Source organism: Gossypium arboreum, chromosome 6, assembly GCF_025698485.1.
Source record: "Gossypium arboreum isolate Shixiya-1 chromosome 6, ASM2569848v2, whole genome shotgun sequence".
Taxonomy (NCBI): domain Eukaryota; kingdom Viridiplantae; phylum Streptophyta; class Magnoliopsida; order Malvales; family Malvaceae; genus Gossypium; species Gossypium arboreum.
The window spans coordinates 49,878,190-49,901,560 of NC_069075.1; the positions used below are offsets into that span (position 1 = coordinate 49,878,190).

A 23,371-nucleotide genomic window follows, 5' to 3' on the forward strand; every position below is an offset into this window, starting at 1 on the left:
TTTTCGTATAGTAATGGATCCCGATCCCAATCGAGCGATAGCCGATGATGTTGAGAGTGTAGCGCTGTTCAGCGCATGGGACGGTAGATGGACTCTCAACCTATTGCAAGCAATCGAACGAGGAGGCTAGACCGGCTTTTTATAGTGTGATGAATGATTGGTTCAACCAATACATTCGAACTAATACCGGCTGTTCCACAACCCCCACTCCCAAATAATACACCCCCTGCACCTATGATACCTCCGGTAACTGGCGATCGACGAGGTTAAATAAGTCTCCGTGAGCGAATTCAAAAGCGAGGGCTATGAATTTAAGGCTACGAGATAGCGATGATCTTTGAGCAAAATTTGAATTTTGGTTTGACAATACTATCCGAGTATTCGATGAACTATCTTGCACACCTGATGAATGGCTGAAATGTGCCATATCTTTGCTACGTGATTCTGCCTATTATTGGTGGAATACATTGGTTTCTGTTGTGCCCAAAGAACGGGTGACGTGAGAATTCTTCCAAATTGAATTTCGAAAAAAATATATCAGTCAGAGGTTCATTGATCAAAAACGAAAAGAATTTCTTGAGCTTAAACAGGGTTCCATGTCAGTTACTGATTATGAATGGAAGTTTGTTAGACTCAGTAGATATGCTCGGGAATGTGTATCGTCTGAGGCTATTATGTGTAAACGTTTTGAAGATGGGCTGAATGAAGATATAAAGATGTTTGTTAGCATTCTTGAAATACGAGAGTTCGTAGTACTTGTCGAACGAGCTTGCAAAGCCGAAGAACTTAGTAAAGAAAAAAAGAAAGCTGATGTCGAAGCTGGAGAATTTCGTAAAAGATCTTCAGAAAGTCTTTTCAAGAATCATCGAAGAAATTTGAGATGATTCAGCCGATCAAAGAATGCTTTGGGTTTTCCAGACGAGACCACGATCGACCCCACATGAATACACGAGCCATTTCGGTTGCGGTGTTGGAAGCGAATGTCGGAACGAGCCGAAAGTGCAAGTATTGTGGTAAATGGCATTCGGGAGTTGTAGATTTCATGACCGCTCCTATTATAAATGCGGGTCAGCCGACCACTTTATCAAAGATTGCCCGAGATTATCCGAACAAAATGTGAATCAGAGTGGGAAACCGAGTAATACTACGAGACGAGGTAGACCACCTAGGAATCTGAGGAATGCTAGCGGTGGTCGAGAGGGTCTAGAGATGTTACAACTAGATCCGAGGCTCGTGCTCTGCTAGAGCTTATGCTATCTGGCCTGCGAGGATGCTTCATCACCGGATGTTATTACTGTACTTTTACTCTTTTTGATACTGATGTGATTGCTTTGATTGACCCTGGTTCTACTCATTCATATGTATGTTGGCCACTTTCATGTTTTCATTTTGTTATTATAACATTATAATCATATTTTACCATTTTACCCTTAATGACATAACATTAATTTCTACCAACTCATGTCCATATTTGTCCATGCACTAGTAAAATGGTCCAATTGACATGCAAGGACCTTTATTTTAAAAGCCAAGCCAAATAGGCGCTTTAGCATCTAGCACTCAACTTTTACACTTTACGCAATTTAATCCTTTTTCATAATTAAGCATAGAAACAGACAAATTAAATCACAAAAATTTTCATAGATGTAAATTCACATATCACAGAAATAGAAAATAATATTAAAATATTTTTCAGACTCGAATTTGTGGTCCTAAAACCACTATTTCGACTAGGGTCAAAATCAGACTGTTACACTCCAGGGAAGGTTTGAGACTTATACCCCCTAAACTCTATGCGAACTTACATCATCAACCAAGTTAAGAGCCTCAACATCTTACCTAAGCCACCCCCAATTAGAAGCATGGGGAGAATGGTGAACTCAAGAGATTAATGTGCCTTCCATGACGATATGGGGCACAAGACCAAAGATTGCTTCACGCTAAAAGATGTTATAGAGGAAGCAGTCCAAAATGGTGAATTCATAAAAGATGTCAGAGCTCACGCGGTGATCCTAAAGGAAGCAAAAGGTTCGAGGCACCATCCATGTGATTGTACGAATAGACAATGAATGGGTAGGTTCCAACACAAAAAGAAGGGCACACCTGAGGAGTGTGATGTTGGTTAGTGCTCATAAGAGGCCACTCCAATAGGAAAAATAGAGTATCAAGTTTGGTGGCGATGACAAGGAGTTGGTATGTTATGAAGAGGAAAATGACCCAATGGTGGTCTCAGAAATGGTCATCGATTTTGAGGTGAAAAGAATACTTATGTAACACCCCTAACCCGTATCCGTCGCCAGAATAGGGTTGTGGAGCATTACCGAAACTTTTAATTTAAAATTTTCAATCAAAATCATTTATAAAACACATCATATTCCATTCAAACACATGCATAATGTCCCTTTTTTGAGCCTTTGAGGCTTTAGAAACACTTTAGAAACGATTCAGGACAAAATCGAAAACATTTAGAACTTCATGAAAAAATATAGAAAAATTCATACTACATGGGTCACATAATTATGTGACTTACACAACTGAGACTCACGCCTGTGTCTTAGGCTATGTGGGTATTCGAAGTAGGGACACACGACTGTGTCCTAGCCCATGCCTATGCCTATGTAACTCTCTGACTTGGGTCACAAGGCTATGCCACACGTCCGTATGCCAGGCCATGTAATGCTCAAAGTGCAACCTATAAAAACCTATAGGGGGCACACAACCATGTCACGTGGCAGGTTTTAAAGATTTATGAATGAATCGTTCTTGAGACTAACTTATTATCACGATTAAGGCAAGTGTACCTATTGAACAGTAGTATATTTCAGGAAGACCGGATTGTCGAACCCAAAGGAACCACGAGTACTAGTATTTACTTCCTTTTTATTACCTAGCCTAAAAATTAAGAGGTTTGGTTATCTAAACTAATTACTAAACTAACAAAGCACAGAAAGAAAATTTGGGAAAATAATTTTGGGAAAATTCGATTGATTAAGACAATACCTAAGGAAAAATCCACCTAGACTTCACTTGTTATTTGACTCTGAATCAGAAGATTTATTCATTTGACTTGATCCGTAGAAATCCCTAAGTTATATTATTATCTCTCTCGAGACTAGTAATGTCTAACCCTAGGTTGAATAATTGAAATCTCTTTCTAATTAACACCCTAGAATTGCATTAACTCGATCTATGGATTCCCTTATTAGGTTTCACCCTAATCCGGCAAAATCTTGTCACCCTATCTCTAGGCGCGCAATCAACCCCGCTTAATTATGACAACTTTACTCTTAGACAGGGTCTATTCCTCCTTTGAATAAGAGCTTAGCTTGAAGCAATATCCTGGAATATTAAAACAAGAATTAAGAACACATAATTAAGAACAAGTCAAATATTTATCATACAATTCAGATAATAATAACAAGATCCATCATAGGTTTCATTCCCCTTAGGTATTTAGGGGGTTTAGTTCATACTTATGAAAGAAAACATCTCAAAAGCATAAAGATAACAAAACATAAGAAAACCCAAAACTCTTGAAGGAACTTGAAAGGAGATCTTCAGTCTTGATGATGAATCCAGCTTCTGAGATGGATCAATTGGCTTTCCTTGAGTAATTCCTTGCTTCCTACTCTGCGTCCCCCTCCTAAGTGTCTCCTTAGGTGTTTAAATAGGCTTTAAAATGCCTAAGAGCCCTCAAAATTGACCTTTTCTGAATAGGGTTATACTTGGGCTCGGCAGGGACATGCCCGTGTGCGATTACTCTAGCCCGTGGTCAAGGCTGTTGAATAAGCACGGGCATGTAGTCTACCTGTGTAACTCATGCTTCAATCCTACGAAAAGGACACGGCCATGGGACACAGTGTGAGGAAGTCCAGGCCTTGTTGATTTCCTATGTGGGTCAATTTTTTCTGTTTTTGACCCGTTTCTCACTCTTTTTACTCTCCTATTCTCACCTAAGTATAAAACCTAAAATTTAAGAATTAGAAGAATCGAATTCACCAAATCTAAGGAGAAATCATCCATAAATGTGCTAAGCATGGGATAAAAATATGTATAAATTATGGTTTATCAAATACCCCTACACTTAAGGGTTTGCTTGTCCTCAAGCAAAATCCTCAACTCACAATCAAAATAAATTCTTCTCAATTTATAATCCCTATCAATAATATCTCAAAACAATCCATAAGTATTCATACATTGAAAATTCAACTAAAAGTACACCAAAGTTCCAAACATTCCAAGTTGAGCATTTTATCACGAAAACATAGGTGTCTACCCTCACCTAACCGATTACCTTTGATCAAAATATCACAGATTTTAACATCCTCACTAAAGATTCACTCAAATGACTCGAGGTGTTTTTTTAAGAACAAGTCAAATACATAGAAGAACAAAACATAGCTAAGCAATTAGTTCAAATCAAATTTCGACAAAAATATGGATCAAATTAGGGGATTTCAACAATAATGGGTTATGGGTTAATATTGAGGGTAAATCAATTACTGGTTTGTTAGGCTCAAAGGGGTTCACTGAGGGTTAATTATGGAGCTAGGCTTTTGTGGAGTGAGTGGGTTAAACCTAAGTGTCTTTATCATCTTGACATATTAAATCAAATGGTGTGGTCTTGACATGTATAATCAAGCAAGTTCTAGAATAACAAATCATTACTGACGTACTCATAATAAGAGTGAGCATGAAAGAAATAAAATATGCTTTAAAGGCTCAAGATCTCACAAAAATTATGGCTTTTTGATGTTTAAACTTGTGAATTTTAACTCAAGATAATACCTAAACTTAGGGAGACAACCTAAAAGTTTTTAATTCTTCAAAAATCAACTTATCATGCTTGATTCCCAAATGTCTTAAAGTTTAAACAATCAATGCATAAATGCTTATGTTTTAATTCAAGACATATCAATAAAAATCATAATTTAATTAAAATTCATTCTAATAGTGATATGAGTGATTTATATGAGAATAAGACAAAATTCAGGGATTTCTAATGATGATATGAGAGACCCCCCCATACTTAAGATGTGCATTTCCCTCAATGTACAAAGATAGATATATTGAAAAATATAGATAAATAATCATAAGATAGGGAGAGAAGTAAATCTTCTTGAATTATGAATGAACTCCTTGATTTGGAGTTATGGAGAATAATCGGCTAAGGCAAATGATGAGAGTGAAGGAGGATACTCCGGTGGTGGTAGAGGTTCATTAGTCCATATGTCCTGCGCCAAAATAATGTTGTATCTGGTGGTAGCTATGGTCGTGGTCGAGCAGGACATGGCAGTCGTGGAGAACCTTTCCTAGTGGAGTTTGTAGTTCCTATGTGATGATGAGCTTTGGAGCTCTTTATAACTGTGACAGAATTAGGAACTTTTTATGGAATATAATGAAGCATAATTACTCGTAATGAAATAGCCAAAACTATAAATTATTCAATAAAAATTATAAAAACTAAAATTAAAATAATATTAAAGGAAATGAAATAAACAGTACTTAATTAAGATAAATAAAGATAAAAGTGAAAATAAAAAATTAAAAAGTTTTTAAACATCGTCATCGCAGGATGGTTCGCGAGGTGGTGGCGGCGATGAGATGTGGAACTGCTGACAAATTTGATGTAGAGTCGCATCAATATGATCAAAGTGCTGAAAACATTACTGCTCAAATCGTGTAAGGCACTCAGAGATGTCAGAATATGAAGTCGCCGCATGAACTGGATGATGGATGGGTGGTGGCTGAGACGGTGGGCCCTCATGACGTTGAGGGACATCATTAGTAATGTCCTCTGGGTCATCCTCCTTGGTGGACTGGATGAGGCGGTACTGAATAGGGTAGGTGCCACGTCGTTTCTTGATCATTCTCATACTTAGCATGCTCGAGATGCCCTGTGTGGACATCTGGTCGAGGAGAGTGAGGGAGGATGATTGTGCTGCTTTCTTGAGGAGCCCAAAGTGCTGAGCCAATCGAGTCACATAGGGCCCGATAGAGATGACCCCTCTCCTATGTTGCTCCATCTGATGGCAGATGGCGAGGGCAATGAAGTAAGCAAGGTCGAGGACGTGCCTGTTCGCCATGCTCCATAAGAAATAGGCATCGTGGGTGATGACAACGCTGGTGCTCTCTCGTTTCCCTGTTAGAGTGTGAGCCAAGATGGCGTGTAGATACCTCAAGGATGGAGGAAGAGCCGATACCTTGGAGCGGCTAGGATCGTAGGTGGCCGAGGCAGGGACGAGGTCCCTCCAGCACTTTGAGAGAGAGTAGTGGATGTGGCAGTGGAGGGTGTCAAGTTCATTGTCGTCCATGAACTCCTCCGTGTACAGTCCTAGTACAATCCCGAACTTCGGTACGCTCAATTGCCACACTAGACCACCAAGGTGGAACTGGACCGTTCTAGGATCGTCGAAGTTGGTCATGACGGTCTGAAGATGGAATGTCGAGCAGAGTTCCAATGTGAACTCGAGATACGTCGGCTCGACGATCTCAAAGAAGAGCCCTTACAGGTCAGTCGTCAGGAGGGCTCGGACCGCGTCAGCCAAATGAATCTGTTCAAGTGTGGCCTAGTAAATGCAGCGGCCCACACCCAGGGCTCGGGCCCATAATATCTGATATAATTCCTCCTGGGGTCCCAAGGTAACCTAGAGGAACGGGTGCCTAATCTCCGTGGTAGGACCTGAGGATGACGCTACTCCTTTCCTTTTCTTCGAGGCTGGAATAGTGGTCTTCTTACCACATAAGGATGACATTGTACCTACATTGAAAAGTCGAAGTTCAACCAATACGTCCCAAAAATAGCATGGAAAAACAAAACTAATTAGGAATATTTCATGAGACTCGCATACTAAATGGAGAGAACAAAACTAAAACAACTAAAGCAATTACATCAAGCCATTAAAATAGGGCTATGAGAATAATATGACGGGAGAAACTAATGCATGAATGTATGTGGGTAAACATAAAATCCATGGAAACAAGAAAAATGGATGAATGTAATATGAAAAACGACAATATTCTTTAATGACAAGCATGAGTATTTCTATTATTTTACAATTAATATTCACTTAAAATAGTCAAATGGACCAGAGAAAACATGAAATAGGTAAAATATTTAAAGAGAATTAAGAGAAAAGAGTAAACAAACGCAAAAGGGAGAAGCTTGAGTAATCGAAAATAGTGTTTTAGGCGGCGTACGGGCATAGCAGGTATGGCGTAGGGAGTGCAGTGGCTAGGGTTAGGGATTTTTGGGTGGGAGATGATGAATAGTGAGGGGTTTATATAGATTTTAGGGCACACGGCTGTAGGGCACACCCGTGTGCCTAAATTTTTTCCCGTGTGTTTTGTGAATTTTGAAATTAGGTACGTCTGACATTCGTCCCACGCCTGTATTCCTTGGGCGCGTGGGTGCACACGGCCGTGTCGCACGACCGTGTCTTGCTTTGTTCGCTTCTCCCATGCCCGTGTATGATAGCCCACACCCGTGTTCTTTTTGACAGTTTCGACCATAGGTGAATGTCACAGGCGTGTTGAACGCCCGTGTTAAATTCTCAATTTCAACCACGATTTCAAAGCACGGGCGTGTCTCTCGCCCGTGTTGTTTTGGCAGTTTCATCCACAACAATGTCGCACGGCCGTGGCAACTTATCACATCCCATGTTGGAGAAAAACTTTTGCCTTGTTTTCACACGGCCGTAGGTATGCCTGTGTGCCTAGCCGCGTGGATGGGAAAACCCTGTGTTTCAGGACTCAGCTAGTAGTTTAGATGTGAAAACTAGAATTCAAATAAATCATTATTGTTAGTGCTCGGGTTGCCTCCCGAGAAGCACTTATTTATAGTCTAAGCTTGACTTACCTCTCTGGTTTGTGATCATGGTGGCTCGAGGAGTTTACACTCCTCATCCCTGCTATCAACTTCATCAATATAAGGTTTAAGACGAGTATTGTTTACCTTAAAAGTGCCGAATTTGGGATGAATTACCTCGACTGTACCATATGGGAAAATATTGAGTACCGTGAGAGGGATTACTTCATTAGTTTCAGAAGTGGTAATGCAAGGATCTGCTGCATCTAGTAGTACTTTGTCTCCAACCTTAAGTTGATTTGGTGATGTATTGAGCTCATCCTGGCTCGGTTTCGGCTTATCGGGTGTTCTCAGTTTCTGTGTCTGCCATTCATCTAGTTCCTCGATTTGTAGCCGTCGTTCTTCATAGGTAGGTCCTTTGTTGTTATTTGAACACGGCTTATATGCGTTCTTCGAAACTGTTTCCTACACAGAGGGTTTTACCACTTAATCAGTACTAGTAGAATGATTTATACAACAACCTTCAATTTTTGATGTGTTACTCGAATTATGAGCTTGAAGGGTGATGGTTTCGTCTCCCACACGAAGTGTGAGTTCACTTGTACCAACATCAATAATGGTTCTAGCAGTCGCTAAAAAGGGTCATCCTAAAATCAAAGGTGCGTTACTATCTTCTTCCATGTCTAGAACAACAAAGCCTACTGGGTATATAAATTTATCGATCTTAACAAGAACATCTTCAATGATACCCCTAGGAAATCTAATGGTTTTATCAACCAATTGAATGCTCATCTTAGTTTGTTTGGGTTTCCCAAGACCTAGCTGTTTAAACATCTTATAAGGCATAACATTAATGCTTGCCCCTAAGCCAGCCAATGCATTATAAACATCTAAACTACCAATTAAACAAGGAATCGTAAAACGCCCTGGATCTTTCAATTTGTTGAGTAGATTATCTTGTAACATGGCTGAGCAAACTGCATTCAACTCCACATGCGATGCCTCATCCAACTTTCGTTTGTCTGCTAGAGGCTCCCTTAAAAATTTGACTGCGTTTGGCATCTGCGAAAGAGCTTCGATAAACGGTAAGTTAATATGTAATTTCTTTAATAGTTTAAGGAATTTACCGAATTGTTCATTTGTACGGTCTTTGTGATATCCCGAATTAGGGCCTAATCGGAATAGTGGTTTCGGGACCACAAATTTGAGATAGAAATAATTATTTTATGATTATTTATAGGTCTATGATATGATTGCATGATTGTGTGAAAATTTCGTGAAGAAATTCTATGCATAAAGTGCTTAATTTGAAGTTAGGGACTAAATTGAATAAGTTACAAAACTTGCATTCTAGAAGTTTCTAGTATGAAATTGCTTTGAAATATTAATTAGGAGGTCTTAAATAGCAATTTGACCAATTTCTAAGTTTATGGACAAAACTTGGACATGGATGGAATTTTTGAAAGTTTAATAAGGAAGGGCATTTTGGTCATTTTGATATTAAATGAAAAAAAATGGGAAAAATAACACAAAAATGATCATATTCTTCATAAGTTGCTGCCAAATTTTTCTCTCCACCATAGCTAGGGTTTCAACACTTTTAAGCCTTGATTGTAAGTGATTTCTATGCCTGTTTTTAATGTTCTTTACATTTTTGAAATCCTCGTAGCTCGGTTTACCTATTTCTACCAATATTTTGAGCTAGGGTTTATATTTAAAAAGTTACCCATGAATGATATGCATGAATTTTGATGTTTTATGGTAGAATATGAAGCTTGAGATTGTGTTAAACAACTTTTGCTAAGTGATTTTACGTAAAAACGACTAAAATGACATAATCGGTAAAAATACCTAATGTTCATAAGTACATGTTAGAGTGAGAATTGGATGTTGCTGTAGAAGGGAAAAATGATCCACATATCATAAAACATAATAAAATAGGATGAAGTTTAATTTACGAGATTTGGGGCAAAAGTGTAAATATGTGAAAGGTTAGGGGCAAAATTGTAATTTTTCAAAAATATGATTTTGCATTTATTTGAATAATATGAGTCCTAATTAGGTTATATGTGAAATGATAGAGCAAGGAAAATCGAAATTCGGGCTAAAATCGACAAAATACCAAGTTGTGGACAAAATGGTAAAAATGACCATTTTCGCATACGAGGTAAGTTCAAATGTAACTATTGTAATATAACTATTATTTTAAATCATTTAATGCTATTTATACGATATTATGATTGTTATCACGCAATTCTATGCTTTGTGGTCATTGTTGGACAACATGCAAAAATTTTATGAATTATGTGAAAAATGTGAAAGAATACGGAAGTATCGTCATGGGTATTCCAAGGAGAATGGTAAAGGAGTACGAACGAGGAAATTCCCGTTGAACCTTAGGAATAGATTCGATATTTGAGCGTCCGAACTCGTTGAGTTGAGTCCGAGTTCACTTATGGATGCAAACGTCCGAACTCGTTTAGTTGAGTCCGAGTTCGTGAGATGTAACTAGGCATCCGAACTCATTGAGTTGAGTCCGAGTTCACTTATGGATGCGAACGTCCGAGCTCTTTGAGTTGAGTCCGAGTTCACTTATGGATGCGAACGCCCGAGATCGTTGAGTTGAGTCCGATTTCGTTTATGGGCAGGTTACATGGTAGCTTGGCTACATATGTGGCACTTATGTGCAAACTTTCCATGTATCCGAGTTATATTCCAATGTGTTCAACAGGTAAAATTCTAGTGAAATGGAAGAATACTCAAGATGCAAGTGACATATTGGTAAGTGTTATGGAATGGGCACTTTGGACAGGTATGTACTTAACCCTTGGGTTGAGACTTGATATGACAACAATAATGTTGTAAGACGATGAATGATGAATAGAAATGTGATATATGTTTTGGTGATATTATGCTAATGTTGGTTGGTATAATTGCTTTGTTAAGTTATTTGTTATTGGCATGTGAACTTACTAAGAATTTATGCTTACTCCTTTCCTTCCATTCCTTGTAGTTTTGACAAGCCGGTTTGGAGATCAGGACGGTCGGAGGCACGCTCACACTATCAACGGACCATCTTAGTATGGTGGCTTGCATATTTTGGGAATATGGCATGTATAGCATTATAATCCTTTTGTGTATATAATCTTATGATATAGCTCATGGATGGCATGGAAATGTTTGAGAATGATTAGCTATTGGAGTGGCTAATCGAGATTATATTTGATAACACGTATGCTTTATGTGCTAACAAATCTATGAAATCCATAAAATGGTGAAATTGGCTATAAAATAGACTCACACAGCAGCAGTGACGTGAGTTTGAAAAATCACTAAAAATAGTAGAGATAGAATTAGATGACGAATAAAATATGGAATTTAATATTAATGAATCTATTTTCATGTGGAAGAAAAAATAGGTAAAAGAGTTTTATTTTATGAGATATTTACGTTTTAGTGAAACAAGGTCAGAGCAATTTTTGGATTCCCTGTTCTGACTTTATAAATTCACCATAATTTGTGTAAAAATAATGAGGACTCACAATTTATATGTATGGATTCCTTATTTAGTCTATTTTTAAGTGAAACAAATAGAATAGTCATTGGATTTTTTTCAGAAAGAAATTTGATTCGTAGTGCACAGGGGTCAGAGTAGCTGAACCCTGAAATAGGGGAGACTTAAACTAATAAAATTTACTAATTGCCCTGACCAAAAATTTTACAAAAAAAATTAGTAGATAGATATATGAGTCTAGTTTCAGGAAAAATTTACGGATCTTAATTTTGAGTTTCGAAACTCGAGATATGAATTTTTAAGCCACTGTGATGCAGTTAGCCAACTTGTCTGGAAATTTTAAAAATAAATTGTTTGAGCTGTTTAATTAATGAATTAAGTCCGTTAACACCTTGTACTCGACTCCGGCGATGGTCTCGGGTACGGGGGTGTTACATTTGGTGGTATCAGAGTTATGGTTTAGTCAGTTCTCAGACTAACCTAGCATGTGTAAGAGTCTAGCTATACATGCCACGGATCCGTGATAGTGTGATGCCTCCCGACGTGTATGAGCACCGTTTTGTTTAGACAGAGGTACTCTCCAACCGAGCTACACTGACCATGTTCAATGTGATGCGAAGGTGTTTGAAAAAAATTACGATTATGATGAGTCTCGATTCAGAAAAGTATGAATAAAAGTTTATGATATATATATGTGATAACACGTGAGATGAAAGTTCATGTTGTGATAAATATTCATACTTGCTTAATGCTTATATGATGTAGTGCACTTGGCTTACTTGATAAGATGAACGGGATAAAGAGAAATTCGTAGAGGTATGAGTAAAGGTTCCTAATATCATGATATGAATGAAAATGTCATTGCCTTGATTAAATGTTGAATGTTGATGAATGTCAATGATATTTTTTATGAGATAAATGATTATAATGAAATGAATTTATCTATGTTAAATTGTTTGGACTGAATTATATGATTGTAATGATATGTATATGATGATGCACAAAATGAAAGTTGCGATTGTGATGCAAATATCTATGTTTGTTTAGCCCTTATATGATGTAATGAGTATGATTTGTTTGAGTAAATGAATGGATAAGTCAAGCTATCCAGAAAACATAGGATGCATGCATAAGTATACTTGTCTAAATGGGATAACTAGAAAATTTGTGTAAACTAGCATGAATGATGCATTGCCTGAATGAATGATATGATTTTGATGATGTTGTTATGATGATGGAAATTGTGTCATATGTATATGTATGAGAAAGTCGAGTCGAGGCCCTACAACCCTCCCCTTACCAAGTGGTGCTTATAATGGAATTTCATGAGATTTGTCTTGAATAAGTTTCGGTTGAGAAACCAAAGAGTTCAGTGATAGAATAATCATAAACATGATTAGAGGCTGAGAATGAGTTGGTAAATAAAGTTAGAGCTAGAAAAGTATCAGGTTGACATAAAGATTATTGGAGTTATGCACTGTCCCAGTTAAAGAATGAATTTACTTTGGTAAATTGAATTACTCAGATACAAGGTCGAGAAAAGTGTAAATCAAAATTTATTCAGAACTAGTCTTCTTTAGTGAAAAGTCTAACATGAAATTTGTGATGGCAGAACTAGTTGTGGGAAATGATATTTGAAATGTGTAATATATGAGTGTGACAGTTACGGCTGGACAGATTTAACAGTTTCTTCTGAGATGTTCTATGTATTTATCCGTTCTCAAAAAAAAAATCTATGGCTGTTGATCTTTTGAAGAAATTCTTGTTATATGGGAATGTTTTCTAATCCTGGTGTTAGATGGAAGCATTGGTAGTCTGACTGATTTATAATTTGTATTGTTGTATTTCTTCAGGCATTTTATTACATTTCGTCTGATAAGAATTGACGAGAGAATATGTATGATATTATAATACTGTTTCTTCTACTTAATGCTCCATTTGATATATATGTATGGAAAGATACATTGTTCTTGTTATATTTGATTCCAGTGGGATTAAATGATGTTTTCTTCTGGACTTCTATTCTCTGAGGAATTTTCGAGATCTTCTATATTTTCCTATGAGTTTGGTTTTCGATTTTCCGGCATAGTATCATATCTTGGGTTTTTTTTATTCTGGATTTTTTTATTCTGGGTTTCTCAATCTTGGATTTCTTTATTCAGTTTTCTTGTTATCTTTATTCCATAATTTGTCAATTATGACTTATGTTCGAAGTGCGTTCTTCAGCTCATGATAATCATGACAAGCATGACTATACTTCTGATTTGAAATTGGTAATGTGATAGTTTGGAGCATTTGATGTCACAGAAAATTTGAGTTGTTGATGGGGTTAAAGCCGAGCATCAAGATCTACCAGAATTATCTTTGCCAGTATTGATATTAGATGAGAATGAGAAGGATTATTTTCGAGGCTATATCAGAATTATTTCCGTAGTGGAAAGAGGAAAATGCGATAGTGAGTAGTAAACTAAAAGAGTACAGTGAGGATCAACTTCTGATGTTGAATTTCAGATTGGATCTGATTCATGGTATTATTATTCCGAGGCTTATACAGGAAGAATTGTATGAAGCTTACAGTGAAAATTTGCCTATTCATTCAGAGAGTAATGACATGTACTGTAATTTGATTCAGATGTTATTGGATTGTGATTTATAGATGATGAAAATTTGTATGATTATTTTGGAAGAGTGCAGGTCCCTTTGATTGTTGGATTTCTTGGAGTTCTAGTCTCCATTAACCAAATTGAGATCTGGGTTTTATGTCAAGATGACAAGGGAAACTGAGAAGGGTTGAAAATTTAAGTACAATTAAGAGATGAGTCCGTAAGCTTTCAGAATATATAAGAAATTAAAGAGATATATTGGAGGCACCGCCTGAGTGAAAGATTTTCGGCACCAAATACGAAATTGAGGAATCTAAGTGAAGACCACTTTTCTGGTAAGAATTTTGGGGACGAAAATCTCTTAAAGGGGGGAGTTGTAATATCCCGAATTAGGGCCTAATCAGAATAGTGGTTTTGGGACCACAAATTTGAGATAGAAATAATTATTTTATGATTATTTAAAGGTCTATGATATGATTGCATGATTGTGTGAAAATTTCGTGAAGAAATTCTATGCATAAAGTGCTTAATTTGAAGTTAGGGACTAAATTGAATAAGTTACAAAACTAGCATTCTAGAAGTTTCTAGTATGAAATTGCTTTGAAATATTAATTAGGAGGTCTTAAATAGCAATTTGACCAATTTCTAAGTTTATGGACAAAAATTGGACATGGATGGAATTTTTGAAAGTTTCATAAGGAAGGGCATTTTGGTCATTTTTATATTAAATGAAATAAAATGGGAAAAATAACACAAAAATGATCATCTTCTCCATAAGTTGCTGCCAAATTTTTCTCTCCACCATAGCTAGGGTTTCAACACTTTTAAGCCTTGATTGTAAGTGATTTCTATGTCCGTTTTCAATGTTCTTTACATTTTTGAAATCCTCGTAGCTCGGTTTACCTATTTCTATCAATATTTTGAGCTAGGGTTTATATTTAAAAAGTTACCCATGAATGATATGCATGAATTTTGATGTTTTATGGTAGAATATGAAGCTTGAGATTGTGTTAAACAACTTTTGCTAAGTGATTTTACGTAAAAACGACTAAAACGACATAATCGGTAAAAATACCTAATGTTCATAAGTACATGTTAGAGTGAGAATTGGATGTTGCTGTAGAAGGGAAAAATAATCAGCATATCATAAAACATAAGAAAATAGGATGAAGTTTAATTTACGAGATTTGGGGAAAAAGTGTAAATATGTGAAAGTTTAGGGGCAAAATTGTAATTTTTCCAAAATATGATTTTTGGTTGATTTGAATAATATGAGTCCTAATTAGGCTATATTTGAAATGATAGAGTAAGAAAAATCGAAATTCGAGCTAAAATCGGCAAAATACCAAGTTGTGGACAAAATGGTAAAAATGACCATTTTCGCATACGAGGTAAGTTCAAATGTAAATATTGTAATATAACCGTTATTTTAAATCATTTAATGCTATTTATACGATATTATGATTGTTATCATGCAATTCTATGCTTTGTGGTCATTGTTGGACAACATGTAAAAATTTTATGAATTATGTGAAAAATGTGAAAGACTACGGAAGTATCGTCATGGGTATTCCAAGGAGAATGATAAAGGAGTACGAACGAGGAAATTCCCGTTGAACCTTAGGAATATATTTAGATATTTGAGCATCTGAACTCGTTGAGTTGAGTCCGAGTTCACTCATGGATGCGAACGTCCGAACTCGTTGAGGTGAGTCCGAGTTCGTGAGATGTAACTAGGCATCCGAACTCGTTGAGTTGAGTCCGAGTTCACTTATGGATGCGAACGTCCGAACTCGTTGACTTGAGTTTGAGTTCGTGAAATGTAACTAGGCATCCGAACTCGTTGAGTTGAGTCCGAGTTCACTTATGGATGAGAATGCCCGAGCTCGTTGAATTGAGTCTAAGTTCGCTTATGGGCGGGTTACATGGTAGCTTGGATACATATGTGGCACTTATGTGCAAACTTTCCATGTATCCGAGTTATATTCCGATGTGTTCAACAGGTAAAATTCTAGTGAAATGGAAGAATACTCAAGATGCAAGTGACGTATTGGTAAGTGTTATAGAATGGGCACTTTGGACAGGTATGTACTTAACCCTCGGGTTGAGACTTGATACGACAACAATAATGTAGTAAGACGATGAATGATGAATAGAAATGTGATATATGTTTTGGTGATATTATGCTAATGTTGGTTGGTATAATTGCTTTGTTAAGTTATTTGTTATTTTCGTGTGAACTTACTAAGCATTTATGCTTACTCCTTCCCTTCCATTCCTTGTAGTTTTGACAAGCCGGTTTGGAGATCAGGACGGTCGGAGGCACGCTCACACTATCAATGGACCATCTCAGTATGGTGGCTTGCATATTTTGGGAATATGGCATGTATAGCATTATAATCCTTTTGTGTATATAATCTTATGATATAGCTCATGGATGGCATGGAAATGTTTGAGAATGATTAGCTATTAGAGTGGCTAATCGAGATTACATTTGATAACAATGCTTTATGTGCTAACAAATCTATGAAATCCATAAAATGGTGAAATTGGCTATAAAATAGAATCACACAGCAGCAGTGATGTGAGTTTGAAAAATCACTAAAAATAGTATAGCTATAATTAGATGATGAATAAAATATGGAATTGAATCTTAATGAATCTATTTTCATGTGGAAGAAACAAAACAGGTAAAAGAGTTTTATTTTATGAGATATTTACGTTTTGGTGAAAAACAGAGCAATTTTTGGATTCCCTTTTCTGACTTTAGAAATTCACCATAATTTGTGTAAAAATAATTAGGACTCAAAATTTATATGTATGGATTCCTTATTGAGTCTATTTTTAAGTGAAATAAACGGCATAGTCACTGGATTTCTGTACAGAAATAAAGTTGATTCATAGTGCACAGAAGTCAGAGTAGCCGAACCCTGAAACAGCGGAGACTTTAACTAATAAACTGTACTAATTGGTAGATAGATATATGAGTTTAGTTTCAGGAAAAATTTACGGATCTTAATTTTGAGTTTCGGAACTCGAGATATGAATTTTTAAGCGATTGTGACACATTTAGCCAGCTTGTTTGGAAATTTTAAAAATAAATTGTTTGAAATGTTTAATTAATGAATTAAGTCCGTTAACACCTCGTGCTCGACTCCGGCGATGGTCTTGGGTACGAGGGTGTTACACTCTTTCCTTGTCACATTGGGGTATGGAACCCGTGGTTTGTACTTTTTACTTATCGTTTTCTGGTCATTGTGGTCCACCTCACCCTTACCTTTACTTACCACAGTTTCTTTCCTCAGTTCTGGTTCATGTGCAACAAACCCTTCCTTGTCATGAGTGGTAATCGCATTGAGTTGTTCCCTTGGGTTAGATTCCGTGTTACTAGGTAAACTACCTTGTGGTTGTTCAGAAATCAATTTGGCGAGTTGGCCTATCTGAGTTTCGAGCCCTTGGATTGACACTTGTTGATTTTTAAGTGCTGTCTCAGTATTCTGAAAATGAGTTTCTGACACCGAGATGAATTTTGTTAGCATCTCCTCAAGGTTCGACTTTTTCTCTTGTTGGTAGGCTGGTTGTTGGAAGCCTGGAAGTGGTGGTGGTCGCTGATTCCCTTGGCCTCTCCATGAAAAATTTGGGTGATTCCTCCATCCTGCATTGTAAGTATTGCTATAAGGATTATTTTGAGATCAAGGATTATTACTCATGTAATTTAACTGCTCGTTCTCCATGTTGTGGCCATAGGGTGGATAATCTGGATTGCTCGATCTACCTCCACTTGCATCACACTGCATTACTGGGTAAACCTGTGAAGAACTAAGAAAACCATCAATTTTCTTATTCAAGAGTTCTACCTGATTAAAGAGCATGGTGACTAAATCGACGTTATAAACACCGATTGCTTTTGTTGGCTTTGTCCTCATGACTTGCCACTGATAATTATTTAGTGACATCTCTTCTATAAATTCATAAGCATCTTCAGGTGTCTTATTATTGATGGTTCCACCAGCAGCTGCATCAATCATCTGTCGAGTTGAAGGATTCAGGGCATTATGAAACATTTGAACCTGTAGCCAAAGTGGTAACCCATGGTGAGGGCATCTTCTCAAGAGGTCCTTGTATCTCTCCCATGCATCGTAGAGTGTTTCTAAATCCATCTGCACAAAAGAAGAGATATCATTACGTAATTTAGCCGTTTTAGCCGGCTGAAAATATTTTAATAAAAACTTTTCGGTCATTTGTTCCCAAGTAGTGATTGTCCCTCGTGGTAACGAATTCAACCACTGTTTAGCTTTGTTTCTCAATGAAAAGGGAAACAACCGAAGGTGAATGGTGTCATCAGAAACGCCATTTATTTTAAAAGTGTCGCAAAATTCTATGAAATTTGCCAAGTGAGCGTTGGGATCTCCGTCCTGCAAACCATCAAACAGGCACAAATTGCTGTATCATTTGAATTGTGCTAGGTTTCAGTTCAAAAGTATTTGCAGCTACAGCAGGTCTAACTATTCTCGATTCAGTTCTTGTTAAAGAAGGTTTAGCATAATCATACATAGTGCGTGGAGCAGGATTCTGATTAGCAGCAATCGCAGGAGGTAGTGGATTTTCTTGGTTTTCATCCATCTCCTCGGTTGTGGTTGAAGTATCATCCTCTTGCTCTTCCTATGTGTATCGTAAGCTTCGCCTTATTTCTCTTCGGTTTCTGGAAACTGTGCGATTGATCTTAGTATCGAACAGTAATGGTCCTTATGGGTTTCTTCTGGTCAAAAACTAGAAAAACCTTTCAGAAGAAAATAAATGAAGAATTAGAAAAGAAAATAAAAAAATTTTAATTGCAATAAAAGTAAAATGGCTAAAGTAATCAAAATCGAGTGTTCCTAATATCCTAGTTCCCCGGCAACGGTGCCAAAAACTTGATACGTGATATTCGTGATAGGTTTTAAATATTTATGAATGAATCGTTCTTGAGACTAACTTATTATCACGATTAAGACAATGTACCTATCGAACAATAGTATAGTTCAGCAAGACCGGTTTGTCGAAGCCAAAGGAACCACGAGTACTAGTATTTACTTCCTTTTTATTATCTAGCCTAAAAATTAAGAGGTTTGGTTATCTAAACTAATTAATAAACTAAGAATGCACAGAAAGAAAATTTGGGAAAATACTTTTGTGAAAATTCGAATGATTAAGACAATACCTAAGGAAAAATCCACCTAGACTTCACTTGTTATTTGACTCTGAATCAGAAGATTTATTCATTTGACTTGATCCGTAGAAATCCCTAAGTTATATTATTATCTCTCTTGAGACTAATAACGTCCAACCCTAGGTTGAATAATTGAAATCTTTTTCTAATTAACACCCTAGAATTGCATTAACTCGATCTATGGATTCCTTTATTAGGTTTCACCCTAATCCGGAAAAATCTTGTCACCCTATCTCTAGGCGTGCAATTAACTACGCTTAATTATGACAACTTTACTCTTAGACAGGGTCTATTCCTCCTCTTAATAAGAGCTTAGCCTGAATCAATATCCTGAAATATTAAAACAAGAATTAAGAACACATAATTAAGAACAAGTCAAATATTTATCATACAATTCAGATAATAATAACAAGATCCGTCTTAGGTTTCATTCCCCTTAGGTATTTAGGGGGTTTAGTTCATACTTATGAAAGAAAATATCTCAAAAGCATAAAGATAACAAAACATAAGAAAACCCAACACTCCTGAAGGAACTTGAAGGGAGATCTTCAGTCTTGATGATGAATCTAGCTTCTGAGATGGATCAATTGGCTTTCCTTGTGTAATTCCTTGCTTCCTACTCTGCGTCCCCCTCGTAAGTGCCTCCCTAGGTGTTTAAATAGGCTTTAGAATGCCTAAAAGCCCTTAAATTGGCCTTTTCCGAAAAGGGTTATACTTGGGCTCGGCAGGGACACGCCTGTGTGCGTTTACTCCAGCCCGTGGTCAAGGCTGTTGAATAGGCACGGGCTTGTAGTTTACTCGTGTAAGTCGTGCTTTGATCCTGCCAAAGGGACATGGCCATGGAACACGCCCGTGTGAGGAAGTCTAGGCCATGTTGATTTCCCATGTGGGTCCATTTTCTCTGTTTTCGGCCCGTTTCTCGCTCTTTTTACTCTCCTATGCTCATCTATGTATAAAACATGAAATTTAAGAATTAGGAGCATCAAATTCACCAAATCTAAGGAGAAATCATCCATAAATGTGCTAAGCGTAGGATAAAAATATGTATAAATTATGGTTTATCACAACTATATGCTAAATTCAGCAAATGTGAGTTTTGGCTCTGAGAAGTCAGATTTTTGGGACATATTGTATCGGCAGATGGCATTCATGTTGATCTAAGTAAGATTTCTGCAGTTATTGACTGGAAACCACCTAGAAATGTATTCAAGGTTAGAACTTTTCTAAGATTGGTTGGTTACTATCGATGCTTTGTTAAAGGGTTCTCAATGATTGCTACACTGATGACCAGGCTATTACATAAAGATGTAAAGTTTGAATGGACCAAGAAATGTCAACAAAGTTTTGATCAATTGAAAACATTGTTAACCGAGGCATCAATGTTGGTTCAACATGAGTAGGGTAAAAAATTTGTGATTTACAGCGATGCGTCATTGAATGGTTTGGATTGCGTATTAATACAAGAAGGAAAAGTGATAGCCTATGCTTCTAGACAGTTGAAGCCACATGAAAAGAATTATCTGACTCATGATTTAGAATTTGCTGCTATTGTATTTGCATTGAAAATATGGCGTTATCATTTGTACGGTGAAAAATGTCACAACTTTACTGATCATAAAAGCTTAAAATATATTATGACTCAGAAAGATTTGAATTTGCGACAACAGAGATGGCTTGAGTTATTAAAAGACTATGAGTTAGCATCCTCTATCATCGTCGAAGAAAGAGGAAAAATCCTGCTAAAGCATAGGGAATCCTCGAGCAATGACGCGCCCCAAGTATTTTGCATCACTCAGGAGGAGACTTGGATGACACAAATAATCTGCACACTCCAAGGTGAGCAAGACAACCAAATTATGAAAGAGCTTGCAAAACTACAATGCAAGGTTGCGAGGTATGCCATTATCACAAATCATAAATATTTGTTAAAATCTCAATATATGAATTGTATATTTGAATGTTGCGAGCTCATTATATGATAAATTAAGACAACATGTTTTATCTTATAATTTGTACTGTATAGAAAAGGGTTTTCATATCCACTATTACGGTGTTCATCTCCATCTGAAGCAGAGTATGTTATGAGAGAGATCCATGAAGAAATTTGTGGCGATCACTTAGGAGACATATTACTTGCACATAAAATCTTTAGGCAATGATACTACTGGCCTACAATTAGCGACAACTATAAGTTAGTTTGCATGTGAGATTTCTGCCAGAGAAATGCGAAAGTCTAGCAACAACTAGCAGAGCCCCTCAAAGCCATTTCAGGTCCATGACCATTTGCAACTTGGGGGGTTGATATCCTTGGTCCATTCCCCATAGCCACAACATAAAAGAAATTCATAGTAGTGGATGTAAACTACTTCATCAAATGGATTAAAGCGAAAGCTTTGGCAACCATCACAGAAAAACAAATAGAGTCTTTCCATTAGAAATTGATTTTCTGTAGGATTAGGATACCTGACACGATCATCATGGACAACGACATACAGTTTCAGGAAAAATTTAAATAATTCTATACTGACCTCGAAATAGTTCTGGCTCAAAGCTTAGTAAAAATGCCACAAACCAAATGGGCAAATGGAAGTGATGAACAAAAAAAATTCAAATAGCCCTCAAGAAAAAAGTAGGCGAGGCTAAGAGCGCTTGGTTGAAAGAGCTACCTGAAATTTTTTGGGCCTTATGAACTACACTCCACACCGTAATAGGATAAATAACTTTCTCTCAGCTGTTATATTAAGGTTCTTAGGCGAAGAGTCGTAACCTCCAAAATAATTAGCAATAACAAATCTCCCTAACTTTTATATTAAGGTTCGCGGGCGAAGAGCTGCAACCTCTAAAACAGTTAGTAAAAGCAAAGTTCCCAGTCGTAATATTAAGGTCCACAGGCAAAGATTCGCAACCTCTAAAACAGTTGGCGAGAGCAAAAGCTCCCAGCTGTCATATTAAGGTTCTCAAATGAAGAGCCCCAACCTTCAAGACAGTTAAGAGAGCATAACTCTCAGTTTGTTATCTTTCAAAATTTCCTTAAGTATGAAAAAACTTGCGGATTTGCATCCGTAGCTTGTTACCTTTAAAAAATTTTCGCAGAGTACATGTGTTACCCTTCAAAAATTTTGTTAAAGATCACAGTTAGCGATCTTCAAAGGTTCTTCATAAATACCAACATAATTGTGTGATAAAAATGATTAAATTTGCAAAGGCATAAAAGCAATGACTACAAAATAGAGCATATTCTCATTAAAAAACAACAAGGTAAAGAGTATTCAGTAAATCAAGGCCTGTTATCCTTATCTATGCCTTGATGCACATCATCAAAAGGAGTAACGTCATTTTTTGTAGTGGAGAGGATCATATCCTCATTCACAGTATGATCCCCCTTTATATAAAAATTGAAGAAATCCTCCAAGTAGACACAAATGAGTCCCACGCAACACCTGAGGGATATAACACATCGAAAGCATCAAGATCCACTTTGTGAACATCAAAGGGACCAATAACGACCTGGATGTGGAGCAGAATATTCATCCTCAGCTTTGAAATAGAACTTAAGACATTCTCAGTTACCTCTTTCTTAAAATCCTCAAAGACTCAAAGATGTTCCCTAATTGTGCCATCCACGTGATCTTGGCATTTTCGAATAATCTTATATGTTTCGGCTGCATACTCTACTGTAAGCCCATCCAACTCAACTTACAGAGCCTCTTTACTTTCCCTTTTAGTGTCCACCTTATGCTTTAACCTCTCCACCTTAATCTCCACAATGGTAAAACACTCTATAAGATCTTCGTTCTGTTTGATGAAGATCTCATTTTCCTCCATCATCTTATGATATTTTTCACTAATTATTACCAACTTCACCTTAATATTTGTGAGCTACCTCTAATGGGCCTTATCATACCTTAATCCAACCACATTTGCCTTAGAAAGCAAAAATCGCAGAGAGGAGCACAGGCTTGATGTTGGGTGTAACAGCCCGATTTGGGCCTAGTCGGAATAGTGGTTTCGAGACCACAAATCCAATAAGGAAAAATTTATTTTTATTATATTTCTATGATCTATGGTGTCATAGAATGATTTTTTGAAAATTTCATTCGAAAATTTTGACGTTTGGGCACTCAATTTAGTCAAAAGGACTAAATCGTAAAAAATACAAAACTTAAGTTCTAGAAGCGAGAGGTGTCTAATTGCTATGAAATTTTAAATTGGAGGTCCTTAAATGGTAATTAGACCAT

General features: G+C 36.8%; 1 non-coding gene across 1 annotated transcript; it reads left to right on the forward strand.

The window, feature by feature from the left end:
- The first annotated feature begins 18,010 nt into the window (after nt 1-18,010).
- LOC128294786 (small nucleolar RNA R71) lies at nt 18,011-18,117 on the forward strand. Its single transcript, XR_008285093.1, has one exon. It is a non-coding gene; the product is annotated as a small nucleolar RNA R71 (small nucleolar RNA).
- The last annotated feature ends 5,254 nt before the right edge of the window (nt 18,118-23,371 follow it).